At 31.5% G+C, this 8938-nt stretch overlaps 1 long non-coding RNA gene across 1 annotated transcript; it reads left to right on the plus strand.

Moving 5' to 3' along the window:
• The first annotated feature begins 336 nt into the window (after positions 1–336).
• Positions 337–2896, plus strand: LOC149515355 (uncharacterized). Its single transcript, XR_016326476.1, has 3 exons — positions 337–735; positions 838–930; positions 2615–2896. It is a non-coding gene; the product is annotated as an uncharacterized LOC149515355 (long non-coding RNA).
• Positions 2897–8938: the final 6042 nt, after the last annotated feature.

Consider the following 8938-nt stretch of genomic DNA (forward strand, 5'->3'; position numbering starts at 1 on the left):
AATATTTAAGCAATAGAACTATTTTTTGTCGTATATAAAAAATAAGAAATAAGAAAACATTAGGTTGAGCTCATTTTAATTTTTCTCTTTCTTATTTTTTTGTAAATTTTTCATGAAAATATTTATCTAAAATGAACAAATAAAAAAATTCATTTTTCCTTTTTTATTTTACTTTTGATTTTTTAAATATTATTTTCTTTTATTGGAAAAAATGAAGGGTGAATGGCTTGCAGCCAATCAGACGGTTTGTGTTGATCCCACATCCTCGTGTAATTGTCAAATAAGTACATAAATATATGGTTATATAGCTATCTTGAGCACAAACATATACCTATCAAGTACAACTATAACTGTAGTTGATATATTTTTCTCGAAAAAAAAAAACACATACTACAAGTAATTATCACTTTTTATAAATATTTTTTCAGAAAAAGAAAATTCTATATATGTTTTAGGCCAATTCCCAAAGCTGCAATCGAGCCGATCAATTGGAGGAACCCAATCGCCCACCCATCCGCTCAGCTGAACTTATTGGTTCAGTGCTTCCTAGACTCATCGCCACCGCATAAAAATTCGAAAACCCTGGCTTTAGGGCTTATCAGAAAGATTCTCCCTCTAAATTTTCCGGTCGCAACAACTAAAATGGCCAAGGAAGTGCAATCTCTGCGCCCATGGTTTCTGGATTTGGTACCGTTATTGGTGGTTCTCTTGATAGCTGCTCATGTTTTCGCTTTGGCAAGTCTTCACTCCTCGCATTTCACCACTTCTTTTTCTTTCTATTTGGTGTTGTATTTGTCTTCAAAGTAGATATTTGATTCATTGTTTCACTTGTTATAGGGTTACTGGATTTTCAGACTAGCTACTGACAAGCAGCCCCAAAGAAGAAAGGCGCACTAAGCTACATTATATTGGAAATTTGAGAAATATTAGGTTTGTGAAACTGTTTTCCATTTTTTTTCTAATTCATTGTCTCTTTCTGATTTCACCATAAGTCGGTCGGAATTCTGCTGCAACATAGATTATTTGGATAAGAAACCCCTTTGTGCTTTCAGAGGAGAAGTGTGGATAGATATCACCATAGATTGCTATCAAAAAAGAGCAAGCTTTCTTATCCAGCTGTCTTTTGTTTCGAGAAGTATTGATATATTCATACATAAAAACATCTATTTGCTTATTTTAGTTGAAGTCTTATTAAATCGCCCACCCAGACCTTATTCTTTTCTGGTGTATGTACGTGTTATGAAATGAGAAGATCTAGAAATACTATCTGTACTCCCTCAATCTAACGAATTATTTGGATATGATGACATCTTGACTCATATTTTCTGTAAAAAACGTGGTCATAGGTCTTCACTTTTTTGATTCAGAGGTTTAATTTGATTTTACAGTTCTGGGAGGGTTGCATTGTGATGCATTGTGGACTAGTCTGTGGGTGCAAAAATGCTTCTAGGATGAAATTTGTGATCTTGTATTGTCTCAAATGCCTTTGCCTAAAAGTACACCTGGGAGTTTTCAGGTTAAGCACAAATATGGTGTCTATCTTAATTCTGCAAATAATGGTGTTGTCCAGAAATGCTGGCGGCTAATCTGTTCTTATGGCCTAGTTAACTAGAAATGCTAGCCAAAAATGTATAATGCTTTAGTGTTTTGTGATGGTTATCATTCTCCACCAAGAATACCATTGAATACAAACTTTGATGTCTGACAAATAATAGTGTTGTCCAAAAATGCTTTAACGCTATAATAAGAATCAATTTCATTGTTGGGAAAACTTGATGTCTGCCAAATTTGATTTCAATAGTTTTATGTTAATCACAACCTTTTCCGACAAAAGGCTAACTATTGTGAATTTATGATGACTTGAATGATTTTTGTGAGACTATCATTTAACCCATGTGGTTTCAAGATAGAGAATGTGTTAGATATAGACTAGTAAAAAGAAATTTTTTCAGAATCATTGATTTGCAAGTACACAGGGACTTTTGGAACAGGGGAAGATCTTGGTGATGTTAGAAAGTGCTCATAAAATGGATTAGCATATAGATGACACCCCCATTTGGAGTGGATAAGAAAATAAAAGGAGTGAACTTTTTATCTTAATCGGGTCCATAGCATGGATACAGTCATCATATAGATCTGTATTTATTTGTAAATGCAGATTCTCAGTTACTGTAGTGTTAGATCATTTAACCCATCTGGTTTCAAGATGAAGAATGTGTTAGATATAGACTAGTGGAAAGAAATTTTTTCTGAATCATTGATTTGCAAGTACACAGGGACTTGCGGAACAGGGGAAGATCTTGGTGCAAAATGTTAGAATGTGTTCATAAAGGAACTAGCATATATATGGCACCCCCATTCGGAGAGGGTAAGAAGATAAAAGGAGTGAACTTTTTATCTTAATTGGATCCATTGCATGGATATTGTCATCATATAGATCTGAATTCATTTGTCAATGCAGATTCTCAGTTAATTTAGTGCCTTCTTTTATTTAGGTTGGTTATAGCTCTCCAGTTAGCTAGTTTCCTGCTTTTTGTAATTGTGTTTGATTCTAGTATCTCCCTTGTTTTTATTCTGAAGAAAACAAACTAACTACATCTTTTTTCTTTCACAGGATGTTCTAAAAGCTGGATTTGATTCTATGTAGAGACAGAGGTTTATAAAAGATTATAAGAAGTTTTGTGACTCTATTGTCTATCATGTAACTCATGTTTTATTGAACCTTAGATTCGTTGCATATTCCTTGTTTATACATTGTTATTCTAGATGTTCTTGACTTTCACCTTTATGCTTACCCTCTTGAGTTGGATTGTCTTTGCTACCGTATAAGATGTCAGTGTGTATTTGGCTGCTGAGGTTCATGTTCTTTCCATTAACCAAGGGACATATTTGTTGGATTTCCTGACTGTTCTTGTTTTGCAATAGTATCTTCAACAACATGATTACTTAAATCATATTGGGGTTATTTTTCCCAATTACATTATAATAATTATCATGATTTTATATTATAATGGATACATCTTCTGTTTTCTGTTTGATACACGGGCAATAAGTCTTCTGTGATTGGATGTGCAATATGTGCATGTATGTTTTTCTTGTTGCTCTGTCATATACGTCTATTTACTTGCCCAAAGGCAATCAATATAATACGTGGGGCATTTTACATTGAAATTGAGCATATATTATTACTCTAAAAAATCTAGTTGTATGAGGCTATGAGCTATCAAAAGTCTTAACTGTGATTTTATTATCTGATGCAATTAGATTAAGTCAATATGATTGATCTACTTTGTTGATGATGCGACTTGTAGTATAGCTTAAAGGTTTATTAGGGTTTATATTTGTTCTTTTTTTTAACAAAGGATATCGTAACTTGGGAATAAGGGAAGTGATTGCAAGTATTGGAATTTGGTTGAATGTCACTTTTCTAGTAGTGTTTGATATGAGAAGATCACTTAAAAGATCATGATGATCTATGTATGGTGATTAGATCATCGTATTTGGTAACCATTTAATGATTTTTTGTGGCGGTGATCTTGGATCACCAAAATAATTAAATAACTGTTTTGGAGTGTGATCTAATTATCATCTAAAGGTGTGTGAAACTTTTATCACTAAGGTGAAATGATAGGTAAAATTAACAATAGTCAATATTACCTATTTAATATGTGAATTAAAAATTTTATTATTTTTCAAAATTAATTGTAATTATTTTATATTTTTATATTTTCAAACTAATATATATTGTAACAAATTCAAAAATAATTTGTGATTTCTTTTATTTTTTAATTTATATATAAAATATAATCTTTTAATTTTAATATATGAATTTTATTTTTTAATTTAAATAATTTTTATATAATTCATATTATAAAAATTAGTTTATCTATCAAATAATATATATTTTTAATTTATTAATTTAATTATATTTTATTAAGAATTTAATAAAAGATTACTAGTATTTTATATATTATTATTTTTAAATAATAGTAAAATCATTTATTTGTGTAGTTATTATAATATGCATGATTATTTTGAAATTTTTAAATAAGAGAATGTTAGATTTTTAATAATATCAAATATAGTTATTTTTAATTATTAAAAATTAATAATTTTTAATAAAATAAAATGAGTTAAGATCACGAGTAATAAAATTATTTCAATAATGAGATTATCTTAATGATTAAATTATCCTGATGTTTTTGAAAATTATGTTAAATATTATCTTGATTGAGATTGCATTAATCGGTTAGCTCAAGTTTTAAGTTTAAATTTATTAATTTTTAATCTTGCATAAGTTGTAGGTGGCTTTTCTAGAAAATATAGTTACAAACCATTTGATTTCCCCAAGAAAATCATCTCTTTCTTTTGAATGAGTTGTCTATTTGTGGGGTATATCTTACTAATTGTCTTATTTGGCAAGAAGAATGGTCTAGTCTCTTAACAGTTCTCAAATTCCATCATTTTCAGAATCAGGACAGCCCAAAAGCCAGCAAATTTGGTCCAGGAATCTTGGTGTGGAAAAGATCTGCTGTTTAAAGAAAGATTTTCTGAATTAACTGCCACATTTAATTTAATAATATATTATTCTTATATGCATGTTGCTACTTTTGTGACACAGATTTTATGAAGGTTTTTTAAACGTTTTTTTTTTTCGATTAAAACTTTTTGTTGAAGAAATTGGAATTAGATAAAAGATCATAAAATAGTATGGTACAAAGTTTTTCCTATTGCATCAATAGCAAGCAAGTTCAAAATAAAAACATGAATATCTTGAAATAACACAAAAAGATTTTCATAATATTCAGAAGTTATAAAGCGTAACTACCAAAACGAGTCAAAACATCAGCGTAAGTGTTTCTCTCTTTTAAGGTATGCATGATTTCACAACAACTAATTCCCTGCAACAATTTCCTGCAGTCATCGATTAAAAATTGCAAACATAGGTTAGAAGTGAATTGGTTTTTTTATCAAAGAAATGATAGCAATAGCATTTATTTCCATGTTTAGGTTAGAAATATTTAATTGTTTAGCCAACATTAACCTATCCCTCAGAGCCCATAATTCAGCTAACGTATTTGTTCCATATCCTATAAATCTAGCATAGCTAACCACCCTTTTTTTTTGTATGGTCTCTAATGATAGTGCCAACCCCTGTTCTCCCTGGATTTTTTATAGAGGACCCATCGGTGTTTAGTTTAAAACGTTCACACTCAAGTAGTTTCCATTTAACAGGAACGAAAAAGACTTTGACGTTTCTCCTGTCTCTAATTCAAGGCATAGAATTCCCTTGTTTTCTCAATCGCATACTTGACTACATCCACCCTTCTACTGCTACCCTTAAAAGTCCTATGGTTTCTCTTCAGCCAAACTTTCCACATGATATGGACGAATAACAAGCCTCAGGGAATAGAATGGTGTTTTAATCTTCTAGTGTTGGTAGTGTTAAGTTAGACCCAATCCCTAAAATTACAACCCAAAGATAAGCCCGCAACCTTCCATTGGTCGTGCTTGGTCCACTAGCATTCACGTAAAATGTGATGAATGTCCTCCTACCCTTGGCCACATAACATGCAGCTATTTTGAACATTTATTCCATGTTGTATGAGAAAACCTTTCATAGGTAAAATCTTATGCATACATTGTCAAACAAAAAATTAGAGTTTAGGTAGAACTTTCAATCTCCAAATCTAATTCCACTCAGTTTTCCTAGCACTACCACTTTTCCTTTTATAAGATTGTAAGCTAAACGGGTAGTAAATTCTCTATTTGCAGTAGCTATCTAATAAGATATGTCTTCTCTGTGTCTATATAACTGAGTAAGACAAGCTTTCATAGCCTCGATTACCTGTGATAATAATTGGAAGGAGATTGGACACTCCTTCCGAAAATGAAGAAAGTGTAGAATTTCTTTGACATTAATTCTTTCCTCATTTTTGTTATGGGGCCCTGGGACCAGAGATTGTATTGTTTCACCTTCCATCCGTTTGTCATACCAAAAACTGGTGTTTGGCCCATTTCGAATAACCCAACCAAGACTTCTTTCGAGGATAGGACTTGCCCACTTCATCACTTTCCATGTTATTGAGGGGTTTTATTTTAGTTTTTGATTATCCTCACTATTCGGATACTTAGCTTGAATGGACCAGAGATCACATTGTTTCACCCTTAATCCATTTGTCATACCAAAAATCGATGTTTGCCCCATTTTGAATAACCCAACCAAGACTTTTTTTGAGGATAAGACCTGCCCATTTCATCACTTTCCATGTTATTGAGGGGTTTTGTTTTGGTTTTTAATTATCCTTACTATTCAAATACTTAGCTTGAATGGTTAAGGCCTAAGGTTCTTTTTTGTGATGGATAAACCTTCAAACCAACTTGGTTAGTTAGGCTTGGTTCTATATCTTGGCATCATTTATTCCTAGTCCACCCTCATCTTTATTCTTGGTTATTTCCTTCCAATTTGAAAGGTGTATTTTCTTTTTCTACTCTGAGTCTTCCCATAGAAAATTTCTATTGATACTATCGAGCTCTTTGCAAACACTTGAGGGTAGTGCATGACATTACATGTAATAGGAAGGGATCATTTGCATAATAGATTTGATCAGTAGTAATCTTCCTGCAGGAGATAGCAAGCTTACCTTTCATCTTGTCAACTTGGCCCCTTTATTAATGACAAAGGAATACTCATGTTTACTAACCTGACCCTTATGAAGGGGAAACCCTAAGTATCTACCTAAATCTTTAGTTTCACGAATTTGTAAGGTATTTGTTGCACTTTCCCTATGACTGCAGCTAATGTTGGCTGAGAAGAAAATATGTAACTTGTTGAGCTTGATCTTCTAGCTAGATTCGATACAGAAGAAATTGAGCACCTCTTTCATTACTATAACATGGGAAAATGGAGGGTAATTTCTAGATGGTTTACAAGTTAACCATCTCTTTTCTTCACATGCTTCCAAAATCCTTAAGCTAAGAAATTTCATACACGATGAATAAGTACGGGGATAAAGGGTCCCCTTACCTTATGCCTCTTGAAGGTTTAAAGCTTTCGAGCATTCCTCTATTTAAAAGCATTGAGATTAAAAAAAATGAGATGCAGCTCATGATGAGGTTAATCAAGGATTTAGGCACGTCAAAAAAAGACAAAACCTTTATAATGAAACTCTATTCAAGTCTATCATAAGCTTTTTTCAGATCCAGTTTGATCGTTATTTGCCCTTTTTTTGCTTTACATTTTTTGAAAGCATGAATAATTTCTTGGACAATAATACAGTTATCATAACCTTTCCTTTTTGATACAAAGCTAATATAGAAAAGAGATATGATTTTATTAAGAAATGGCCTAAGCCTCTGACCACAATCTTTGTAACAATTTTACAAATGGTATTGCACAGACTAATAAGTCTGAATTGGTCAATGCGTGATAGGTTAGCCATCTTGGGAATCAAAGATATAAGCGTATCATTAAGGACTCAGGTATTGACCTGGCCTCGAAAATGCCTTTGATTGTCTCACAGACTTTTCGTTTCACAATATTCCAGCATCACTGAAAAAAATAAGGATGTAGTTTGTCTGGCCCTAACGCTTTGAAAGTTTTAAAGGACCATATCATTTTCTGGATTTCAAGTTCTAAAACTGGTGTAAGGAGTTCTTCCCTGTCTTGTTGTAAAAGTTAAACAATTTGCCTTGGCCCATCCTTGTACCACTAACTCCCTTCTATCTGCGATGTCGTATAAAGGTCATAAAAATATTTTTACACTATTTGTCTCATGCTATGAATGTTTAGTCTAAAATGGCCTTTAATTCATTACATTTCAAGAATAAAAATAAAGCCTTTTTTTTTTTATCTCAAACACAATTGAAGCCTTTCAATCTCGTAATTTATTTTAATCCCATAAGCTCATTTTAGATTTTTTTTTTAAATTCACAATCAAGATGTTTCATTTGGGATGGTCAATTGGAGGTTTAAAGACCAATCCAAGGTATAATTGTTGAAAACCCATATTTTTCTTCCTTTTTAAGGCATTTTATATCGAAGTTTGCGTTTAGCATTTTTTTCTTTTATTTTATGATATGGGTTTGGTTTTATTGTAGAAAGCGACAAAAATGAAGATGTTGTTTAAACAATCAATTCAAACGAAGGAGATGTTGTAAAAACAAGTTGTTAAGATCGATAAACAAGTTTAAGAACATAAATATTTTATCAACAAGGTAATCTTTTCAAGGTTTTTTTTTTTTACATTTATGTTTTTTTGTGTGGATATGTCATTAAGAATATGGGGTCTACAATTATAATTTTGTTTTTCTTTCTTTTTTGATATTTGATATTTAAGTGGCACAAATCATATTATAATTATAGTAAATTTGCATTACTATCTTCTGTTAGTTCTGTCACTATGCAATTTGGTCTTATTTTTGAAAAAATTATCAAAATATAGTATCAAAAACTAATAAAGGTGATGCATTCATGCCCCAAGATTTTTGCTATTATGCGAACACAAACTTCTTGATTGACCTTTTTTTGTATCCAAGGAATGAAAAGCTTTTCATGATTTGCCTCTCATTTGTTGAGGTAAGATTATATTACTTAGTTTCTTACATACATCTTAATTGGTGAATGAATCATTTTAACTTATTCATTCTTTTGGATGCTACCATAAAGGCCACTAGCATGAGCATCATTGTTTGGCTTTCTAGCTTGGTTTTAAGAACCAAGGACAAAACTAATAGTGTTCTTATACATCTTTTACCTAGCATGTATGCAATTCGTATTTGCATTGGCTATCTTTATAAAGCATTTGAGATCCAACAAGTTTGTTACTATTGTTATCATTTTCTTTTGAAAAAGAAAGATGGGTAAGTTAGATTTCAAGGGTGTTAAATATTCAATTTTTAAATGTGTGCTTTCCTCATTATATGTGGAAGATACTAA

Source organism: Durio zibethinus, chromosome 13, assembly GCF_047325235.1.
Source record: "Durio zibethinus cultivar Kanyao isolate XHJ-2024 chromosome 13, ASM4732523v1, whole genome shotgun sequence".
NCBI lineage: Eukaryota > Viridiplantae > Streptophyta > Magnoliopsida > Malvales > Malvaceae > Durio > Durio zibethinus.